A 9975-nucleotide genomic window follows, 5' to 3' on the forward strand; every position below is an offset into this window, starting at 1 on the left:
AAGTAAGTAATCCCTTAGGATTAATCGAAAGAAGAATTTTGTTGTTGAATTTCGAACAATAATTTTAAAAGGACACCCACTTGGATCAGCTCACATGCCAATCATCGGATCTATACATTTGTTGAACGACTCAAAAGATAGACAAGACGAACTTTCGTTATACTTGACACTTTAATTGCTATAAATATAGTTATCGCTTCCGCGTTTAATGTCTATCGAAAACAATTAAGCATTAAGATCCGCGTTTAATGTCTTCCGAACTACTTATTCACCTAAACAGATTCCTCTATCATAAGTGTTTACACATTCAAAATAAACTTAATTGTTTAAAAATATTTATCGTTAGTTTCTTCCGAACTCCAACGAATTTAGGTTAATTATGGACCGATCAACCTTTTCATAATTCAATTGCAATGACATAGATTTCTTCCGAACTTCTAATTACAATTATCAATCAATAAATATATAAGATAAAAACAATATTTAAACTCAAATAAATATGGATCTTCGATTAAACATAAAAATCTTGTTCAACGATTGCAAGTAACATTCAAAACGACCCTATGGCATGTTTACTACCCAAGCGGGTGTTGAAGGATTTAGCTACTCATAATGAACGATTGCAAGTTCCAATTCCAAAATTTTGCCCAGATTCGGACCTAGTTGCGGGGCAACTCCAAGTTGCAGGGAAACTAGGTCTAGCTTCGCATTGACTTGTTGACTTCCAATGATTTAAAGCGGAAGGTGTTGCGGGGCAACTACATAAGTTGCGGGGCAACGATTCTTCTCTCTTTTCCTATTGCGGGGCAACTTCCCATTTTCCAGCTTTGACTTTCATTGACAATGTCCTATCTTCATCCAAACGCTTCAGGAATCATCCGTTAGCACTTATTTCACCTCAATAACGTCGTTTTCTCCAGATTTACGCTTAAACACCTGTCAGTAGCCTGAAACACTAACAAATAACATAAACGCACCAAATGTATACAAAAACGACTTATAAACCATGCTAAAACAACTATATTCATTGTGGGAAATGGGTATAAAATACGACATATCAAATCCCCCCACACTTAAGCTTTGCTTGTCCTCAAGCAAATCCAAGCTGAAAACAAATCAAACCTTGGTACATTAAGGAACCACATTTTAGTAATCAAAAAGAAGCTCAACCATAATCAAGAATGAGAATAGATGGTTAGGCAGTTTTAATCTAAAATGAAAACCAGAATGTTTGACAATATTTGACTGATATACAAGCCTTAATAACACGACTAAGCACAAATGAAACGAATACGTGATATCTCGCCTATCCTACTCCAACTAACTTGCTTTTGGGGTTGAATATTTGAATAATCACTCAATGCCCAGTTGTGATGCATAATCTTTTAACCATAGGCTTGTACTAGGTTTGTTCCTACATCGTCAGGGTGCTAGCGCCCTATAATGTCTATCAGAAGAGCTTTATGGGTTGTAAATATATATGAGGCTTAACAGGGTATTTAAACAATGTATGGAAATTTAAGTAAACAAAAGGTGTTAAAAGAACTAACACAACATTTAACAAAGTTTTCACATATAGTCTAGTCCATAAACAAACCCATGTCATTAGTTGCCAACTGTCCAAATCCCACGAAGTTCTCCCGACAATACTCCCAATAGAACGATCCAAAAACCAGCACCATTGTGGTGTATGCTGGTGTGTGAAAATCTAGTTAAATTAAAATCCTTAAAAATACTTCAAATCGAATACTACACACAATCAGGCAGTGGACCCGTTCGTATGCAATATAGATGAAAGTAAGTAAAGGTTCGTTCCACGGAGACTACAAAGAGCTAGCGAGTTTTAAGTAGTTAAGAAGAGTTTCGTTTTTAAAGACACCACGTCATCTTGGTTTTTATATTAAAAGTTAGTTGATTGAAAGAGTTAGAAATTCCTAAGAATTTATCGAAAAGAGAATTGTTTTAAATCAAATAAGATGAGAAGATCATCCACTTCGACTCCATGATACGCATTATTTAGGTTGCATATAATTTAAGAATCAATTCAAATATGTTGATTTTATAATCGAGAACCAAACAAAGACTCACCCCGTACCCGTCAAGTTCGTTACTTTATTCAATTCCCTTAATTAACTAGTTCCATTACTAAGACCGGTACCCCAAGACGCCTTTCATAACTTTCCTAGCCAACTAATTGTTTTGGTTATTTAGATAACAATTGTGTCTATTGACTGTACCCAACCATTAACCCGTTAACCCTTATTAACTATTAATTACTTTCTACCGTACCCGTCATAGAAACAATTGCTTCTAACCAAGCAATCAAAATAACTTCTACACAAACTAAGTTACCACTGAGATCATGCAAAAACTATCCGCAATTAAGAGTTAAATAACAAAGAATTAATAAGCTAAGATTACGACACAACGTTAAATCAAATCAACTTGAATTCAAAAGATTTATGCAACCATTATTCAATGTATCACTTCATCTCAGTGGATGACGAATTATTTAGCTACTCATAATCAAAAACAAAGCACAAAGAGTAAAAATATAGAAGAACATATTGTACCAATGTGTAGAAAACAAATAAACGCTAAGAAAATTGACAACCGAATGCCTTGAAGCTCACGAACAACCCTTAGACCTTGATGGACGAAAAAGCTGCTCAGAATAGCCCCAAAGAACCCTAAAATCGACTAGAGGTGATTGTCTCTCGAATGGGAGGGTTATGGTCTTGTATTTATAGAGTTTGCAAAAAGTCTTCACAAACCGACCTACAGGTGCGACGCACCAAGCTTCAGGTGCGGCGCACCTGGCGTTGTTTCGAAAAGTAATCCTGCCCGATATGCGACGCACCACAGGGTTGGTGCGTCGCACCTCCTTGCTTTTCAACAACTTCCAACTTTCTGATGAGAAAATGCTCCGCACCACTCTACCAGGTGCGACGCACCTGCTATGTTTTCAGCCAAAACTTGTAGTTTTCATTCCGTCTTTACTCGTATGCGTCCACGAACCATCCTAGTGCATCTTCTAGTCCTCCGAAAGCTGTTTCTAACCATTTTACCTGTTCTAAGCCTGAAATCACTAACAATACCATCAAAGCATCGAATATACATATAATTTACACATAATTAAGCTTAAAGCAACTTAGAAACGATATGGGAATATGCATATAAATGAACATATCATATGCCAATCAAACATCTCGATCCACCTAAACTACCCATGTTGGCTTAAACGAGCGTGCCAACTAAAGAAGAATAACTCATAGGATATGGTATTGCAAAATCCTATTTCGTTGGTTATAAAGATGTACCAACTCAACTCTTATAATTTGAAGAAACCTTGAAGCTTTGTTGGTGTAAATGATGAACCAACTAACAAAATGATTTGACAAAAAGGAGAAATACCAACTGACAGCACAAGCTCTTTTTCATTTTTTCTCTTCTTTATTTCTGTTTTTCAATTCTTTTATTCTTTTTATTCATTATTTTTTTGTGAGCTACTTTTACTCTGATTAATTGGTATTCTCTTACATAGCGAAGAAACAGTGACAAATCATTTAATATAATGCTAAGATGAACAATCCAGACTTAATCCAAAATCATGACGAAATCAAAACTACCCCCATTAGATGAGAATATTCCAACCTGACATAACAAGATATAACCCAAACCATCCACTAGCAAAGGCAACCAATGACCCACCAGGACTTCGACTATCGGTATGGCTAGGAAAAGTTTATATTTAGGTAGATTTAGCAAAGAACAGGCTAATGACAACATGTTTTCTATTGTTTCTTGAACTAAAATTGAGTTCAACGTAAGGATTTTAAACGAGTGGTTCACTAACCAGTGTATTTAGCTACAAAGCACGTTACAAAACATGCACATAACAAATTTTTATGAAACAAGGGTGAAACATACAAAGAACAAAGGTTTTATCCTAAATTTGCCTCTTCCTCGTCTAGAAAACCATAGAACAATCAACCAGGACAAGTTCTAGAATCAACACTATCACCGGCATACTCATAGCAAATGAAATAACTCGGAAATGAAAAATCAACCTCAAACTTGCACATCATAGTTTAGAGCTCTAAAAGAGACCCTTACTTCCAGATAAATCCAAAAGCCTAAGAGAGGGACAAATTTACAAGGCTAATAGTTCAAAAACCGTACACCTATCATATCTAGCAATGAATCAATAATCTCACAATTTTGGTGTTTTGGTGCTATAAGCATGCTAGCAATGTTATTAATCCAGAAGGGATTTCCACGTTAATCAGTCAAAACACATTACACATATTAAAAGTTTGCACCAAGGATGTAGTTAAATTGCTAATTAATATCTATAATTAAGTGACAAAAGCAGTTAACTACAAGGACAAGCATGCAAAAGTTTAAAAATCCTTCAAAAATACCCGACTTTTTCCTATTTACCCCCCCCCCCCCACACACACACACTTAAGTTGGACAATGTCCTCAATGTCCAATAAACTAAGGCAAAACTATGGGAAATAGGGGAAAGTAAACAAAAAGCAAAATAAAGAACAAGACAAACTTGCTGGGTATGACAAGTGTCCCATGCTTGAATGAAGCCAAAAGAAAAATGAGCGATGCAACATATGCATATGACTATCACTTGCTATCAAGCATGAACAAACAAATTAAAGCCAACATATGAAATAATAAAGCATGTAAACATCCAAATCCTACTTATTAAAACGAAAATGGAAATAAAATACGACACACGGGTTGCCTCCCGAGAAGCGCTTAATTTATTAACGAGTCTTTAGCTAGACTCGATCCCCAAAGAATTACCATGGTGGGGTCTCTGACGCCCCCACACTTAAAGTGTTGGGCGGTCTACCCTTAAACGGTGAAAAACGTGTACCTTTCACCTTGTCAACAATCCAATCATTTGTTCGACCAGAAGTATCAACAACCATCATCAACTCATCTTTCTCCTTTGTTGATAAATTCGAGCACAACTCTTCAGACAATTTAACATTACCATGAGAAACATCAAATTTCAAACGACTGTAAAGTTTACGAATCTTAGCACACGGGCCATCCGCTGGGTTGGAAACTGGCACTGCTGCTGTCTTCAACTCAACCTTCTTTTTCTTAAGCTCCTTATCTAGCCATTCATCAATATGCAAATCTGTAGAGCTAACACATGCAGTTTCAACAGAGTTAACAACATTAGGTAAAGAAACAGAATATGTGTTCGAGAATGTCACTAACTCATTCCCTGCTCTCAATGTAAGCTTACCACGACCAACCTCAATGTTAGCATCAGCTGTAGCAAGAAATGGTCTTCCTAGGATAAGGGGCACATCTAATGCTTCATCTACATCAATAATGACAAAATCTACAGGAAAAACCAAACCACCTACCTTGACTAACACATCTTCTAAGATCCCCATAGGGAAATAGGGAAAGTAAACAAAAAGCAAAATAAAGAACAAGAAAAACTTGCCAGGTATAAGTGATGTTCCATGTTTGAATGAAGCCAAAAGAAAAATGAGTGTTGCAGCATATGCATATGACTATCACTTGCTATCAAGCATGAACAAACACATTAAAGCCAACATATGAAATAATAAAGCATGCAAACATCCAAATCCTACTTATTAAAACTAAAATGGAAATAGAATACGACACACGGGTTGCCTCCTGGGAAGCTCTTAATTTATTAACGAGTCTTTAGCTAGACTCGATCCCCAAAGAATTACCATGGTGGGGTTTCTGATGCCCCCACACTTAGAGTGTTGGGCGGTCTACCCTTAAACGGTGAAAAACAATTACCTTTCACTTTTTCAGAGATCCAATCATTCACATCACCTACACAAAAGTCTGGTGGCCTACACGAGTAGGGTGAAAAATTTGTAAACTTAACTTTTATCATTACCCATTCCTTCAAATCCACATTTTCAAAATCTCTACTCACATGATCTATCATATCTATTTTTATAACCGAGTTTTCTACCCATCGCCGTTTATTATACTCAAACAATATTGGGTTACCGGAAGTATAAAAACGACTCTCTTGAGAGATAATTAAGCACTTATCAATGAGGAAAGTAGCCGATGCTCCCTCTAGCTTCTTCTTATTGCTCACCATATGAAAACATGCTTGAACTGTCGGTAATTCATACATTTTGGTGTGTTCAAGATCAATCCTCTTTGTTGGACCGGTTACTACCTCCTCATCCAAGTCGATTATGCCTTTATCCTCTAAATCCTGCAAGATATAGTTAGCAACATTAGTATCATCATAAGAAACATCACATACCTTACCAAGAAATGAGGAACAAATCTCCAATTCAACAACTTCAATCATTGGCTCATTGCTAATAAGTGGTAGTTCATTTGGTTCCGAATGAGTGAACTGATAATCATCTTTTTTAGAGTCAACTCCAATGAAAAGTTGTGGGCATGATTCTAGCTCTTCTGCCACTATCTTACTAACACCCTCTCCTGATTCCATGAATTCTTCTTCCAGTTCTGCCATTATCACTTCACCAAAGTCAGATTGCGAAAGAGGTACATGTGGTTCCTCCGTTGTATCTCTGGATATTTTTGGCTTTCAGGAGGTTGAGTATGAGATTCATTTTCCAAGAGATCATAAGCTTCCGTTGTTTCATTCTCTTCTGCAGTATCATACTCTTCTTGCCATATTGTTTCATTTTTGGGCTCATACACAAATTCGTTATAGTGAATGAATTCTTCTATAAAATCAAATACCTCGTCGGTATTCATCCCTACTATTCCCTCGTCTAGAATTTCGTATGATTTGTCATTTAGCCCACACAAATATACGTTAACAAGTTCACCAACAAAAACGTTGTTCGTGGTTAACTTATCAACTACTTATCTCATCCTCAACCAAGCTTCATACCAAGTTTCATCGGGCAATTGCTTAAAGTTACGAATCTCATCCGGATATTTTGCCCCCAACTCATAGTCTTGATCTGCCATGGGGACGCTAATACTACAAAACAAAAACTTCACACCCCGTGAAAAGCACAAATGGAAAAGAAAAATTGGAAAACTAAATGTACTAAAACTAAATAAATAAATTAACACTAAATTACGCTAATCTAAGAAAGCAATTAACTTCCTCACAAGTGAGAAAGGATCAAATCACAAAATTAAACAATTACTTAAACTAAGTCCCCGGCAGCGGCTCCAAAAACTTGATGTGTATTTTCTAGTTTTAAATTTATATCATGAAATACCTAGTAACTGTCTACTACACACTTGCGGGCAGTGTACCCGTTCGTATGCAATAGTGACTTGGTAAGTACGAAGTCGAACACAAGGACTTATAAGAAATTGTTACAATAAAATGATTCAGATAAAAAGGGGGTTTTGTGGCCGAATTGCCACTTTGCAAGATTTAGTTGAAAAAGTCAGTAATCCCTTAGGATTAACCGAAAGAAGAATTTTGTTGTTGAATTTCGAACAATAATTTTAAAAGGACACCCACTTGGATCAACTCACATGCCAATCATCGGATCTATACATTACTTGCATTTGTTGAACGACTCAAAAGATAGACAAGACGAACTTCCGTTATACTTGACACTTTAATTGCTATAAATATAGTTATCGCTTCCGCGTTTAATTTCTATCCAAAACAATTAAGCACTAAGATCCTGAGTTGATTTCACGATTTAACCTATAAAAGCTTTCTTCCGAACTGCTTATTCACCTAATCAAATTCCTCTATCATAAGTGTTTACACATTTAAAATGAATTTAATTGTTTAAAAATCTTTATCGTTAGTTTCTTCCGAACTCCAACGACTTTAGGTTAATTATGGACCGATCAACCTTTTCATAAATCAATTGACAATGACATAGATTTCTTTCGAACTTCTACTTACAATTATCAATCAATAAATATAAAAGATAAAAACAATATTTAAACTCAAATAAATATTGATCTTCGATTAAACATAAAAATCTTGTTCAACGATTGCAAGTAACATTCAAAACGACCCTATGACATGTTTACTACCCAAGCAGGTGTTGAAGAATCTAGCTACTCATAATGAAAAGATAAAAACAAATAATAATATCTAAAAACATATTGTACCGAATGTTGAAATCGTTCGAGAACGATAAACAATAGCTAAATAAATCTCCAATCGTGCTAGCAATCTTCAAAGAATGTTTGTAGATGAAAAACCCTTGAAAAGATGCTAAAAATCGGCTGGAAAGGCCAAGGTTAGGGTTTTGGAATGATTAAGCATGCTATATATATGTTTCCAAAATTTTGCCCAGATTCGGACCTAGTTGCGGGGCAACTCCAAGTTGCGGGGCAACTAGGTCTAGCTTCGCATTGACTTGTTGACTTCCAATTATTTAAAGCTGAAGGTGTTGCAGGGCAACTACATATGTTGCGGGGCAACGATTCTTCTCTGTTTTCCTATTGCGGGGCAACTTCCCACTTTCCAGCTTTGACTTTCATTGACTTTCTGCTATCTTCATCCAAACGCTTCAGGAATCATCCGTTAGCACTTATTTCACCTCAATAATGTCGTTTTCTCTAGATTTACGCTTAAACACCTGTGAGTAGCCTGAAACACTAACAAATACCATAAACGCACCAAATGTATACAAAATCGACTTATAAACCATGCTAAAACAACTATGTTCACTGTGGGAAATGGGTATAAAATACGACATTTGAGGTACACTACTATTAACTCCGAAAGGGGAGTCCTGTAGTTAGAGGGTTGCGCAACTAGGAGTCGTCCACTCACCCACTAAAATAGGTAACGGTGGAATGTTGGTTGCCTTTGTGACGACCTTCACTTCCCGTCCGACCCGAGCGGTGCTCTAATCTACTTTAAATTTAAAATGGTCGTCTCCATGGCACGACCCAATTATGGTTAAAGCACTTGATTGACAGCTTGTGCTATGAAATGAAATATTATGTTGATTGGGACATGAAATGGTCTTAGTAGTGGCTCAAGCATTTACTCATCAAATTATGCCTTTGGCTAAATGTAAGTGATATTATTTAGGGATAGATTTTTATGGATTGAACATACGGTTTGGGTATAGGACCCTATATAGAATCTTGAAAGTTGTTGAAATTGGTGATATTGGAATATTGATAACCGAACGATTTTGGTATGATATATGATTAATCGATTGATATATTTTCTCTCATGAGGATTTTGACAAATGAGAACTTTATAAGTTACCATGGATTTTTCCAAGTCTTGAAATGACTTTATGGTATTTGGAAAGCTTGATGGTTTGATATGAGAACTTTGTTGGTTATATGGTTTGGGAATTTCGAAATGTACCAATAAAATGTTTTCTAAGTGTTAAAATGGATATATACCGAATTTATATAAAAACCTATGCACTCACCAACTACGTTTTCATAGTTGACAATTTTTATTCATGCTTTTCAGGATTTAGCATAAGCTTTGAAGAATTATATGCATCTTGATTGTTTGCATTGTACTTTGGAGTCAAAGGTAACCTTGTGATGGGCAATGCAATCCGCCTTCATCATTGTAGTATACTATTTCATGTGCTTGTTATTCGTTTCGTGAACTTGATATCCAAGTATGGTGGACGCATTTGTACTTGGAAATTGGTTCACATGCTTGTACATTTGTAAATTCTTTTTATCAAATAAAGTTATGGTGAATGTTATTTATAATCCTTTGTTTAATTTTGAATATCGTTCCGTCTTAGTTGGGGTGTTACAGGTTCAGCCGAGGCTGAGGAGGATTTACGGCCCGTGTTGGCAGTGCACGGGTTTATGATGTTCCTCGCGTGAGGCGTGTTTCTTCCATGAGGGATTTTGGCTGCGCGTTACATGAAACTCATGGACGGTTATGTTTGGTCCAAGATTCATGTGTATTCTCAATGGTCTGGTTTAACAATCACTTTTCTTGGAATTCTTTTTGCGGTTACTGAGCTTAGCGGTTTGCATATC

This window comes from Erigeron canadensis, chromosome 8, assembly GCF_010389155.1.
Source record: "Erigeron canadensis isolate Cc75 chromosome 8, C_canadensis_v1, whole genome shotgun sequence".
Taxonomy (NCBI): Eukaryota; Viridiplantae; Streptophyta; class Magnoliopsida; order Asterales; family Asteraceae; genus Erigeron; species Erigeron canadensis.